Source organism: Helianthus annuus, chromosome 1, assembly GCF_002127325.2.
Source record: "Helianthus annuus cultivar XRQ/B chromosome 1, HanXRQr2.0-SUNRISE, whole genome shotgun sequence".
Lineage (NCBI taxonomy): Eukaryota > Viridiplantae > Streptophyta > Magnoliopsida > Asterales > Asteraceae > Helianthus > Helianthus annuus.
The window spans coordinates 82,294,371-82,295,717 of record NC_035433.2 but is presented as its reverse complement, the minus strand read 5'-3'; the positions used below and the strand labels follow the sequence as shown (position 1 = coordinate 82,295,717).

At 33.6% G+C, this 1,347-nt stretch overlaps 1 long non-coding RNA gene across 1 annotated transcript; it reads left to right on the top strand.

Annotated features, from left to right (window-relative positions):
* The first annotated feature begins 402 nt into the window (after positions 1-402).
* On the top strand, positions 403-1,107 carry LOC110863766. The gene is made up of 3 exons (XR_002549348.2): positions 403-584; positions 701-805; positions 902-1,107. It is a non-coding gene; the product is annotated as an uncharacterized LOC110863766 (long non-coding RNA).
* The last annotated feature ends 240 nt before the right edge of the window (positions 1,108-1,347 follow it).

Sequence of the window (1,347 nt, the reverse complement as noted above, 5' to 3'; positions counted from 1 at the left end):
CGATGACGGTTTTCTTCCTATTATTGCATCCCTTTATTTTGGGGCTTTTATTTTTTTCAGGTTGTTTCATTTTGGGCATTATTTGTTTTGTAGGTTATTTCATTTTGATTTGTTTTGGGAAACATGACGCTTGAGGTGATCACCACTGTCAGATCTGAGAGTAAGCATACTTTAAGAAATTGTAATACTTTTCAATAGAACGTAAGGTTGTTGTATACCCTTTGGTTAATCTCTATATCCATTACTATGATCTCAATAGTTTTTATCTTGAAAAAATTGCAGTGTAGTTCATTTTTAGGTAAAAGTTTATAATTGGGTAAATTGCAGAAATATAAATACTCAGTTGCAAACTAGATTTGGGTAAATTGCACTTATGATGCTTTTGACAACATAGATTAGTCTATTAAATTCGTGATCAACTGTAATCTGGATGTAATTTAGGTATAATATCAGGTGTCGTAGTTAATTCTCAGCACATGGACATATTTGGTACATGGGTTAAAATTTGATTATGGGTCAACTAAAGCCTCAACTATAATGAAGTTTGGCTTGCATACAACCTGTTGATTATTGAAGACTTGAAGGTACATTTTTTTCTAACTTGACCCCCAATTGTTAAATGTTGCAAGTTCCCTAATTCCGTTGTTATCTTAGGGTTAAATTGGTATTGTGCTAATTAAAATCTGTGATGGACATGAAGGAAAATTTGGGTTCATTTCTTTGGGTGATGAATGTTGTCCCTGAAGATGGATCTAACACATTGAAGCTTATTTACGATAGAGGCCATCGATTCAATTCATAACTGGTATGTATTTTCTTTATATTTTATAATTCGTGCACATCAACTTGGACCCACACTAAAAACGGCCCATTTCAACTTGAACTTGCTTCGACTTGTTAGGTGTGAAGCATACTCAACCTACCCGCGTACATACGATCTTCTCCATGCTAGCAACGTGTTCTCATACATAATTGAAAGGAAAGGTTGCAGTGGTGAAGATTTGTTGATCTAGATTGATTGTATTCCTAAGCCCACGAGCTTCCTAGTTGTTCGGGACAACAAGCCTGTTATAAACTTCGTGAAGAAATACATAGCTGTGATACACTTTGGAAACTGTAGCGATGACAGATTCAACATCAGAATCAGGTGGAGATGATGTTGTGCTTATAGTCCAAAAGAAATTATGGCTTACAAGTGAACTATTTTTCTTATGATTTACTTGATTTATTTTTATGATATACATTTACGTGTACAAACTCCTATTTTCTATTCTTATATGTGTATCATTTTAGTTGGATTTAATTTAAATGATTAATCTAAATATGCATACGTTTGATAAGTGATGC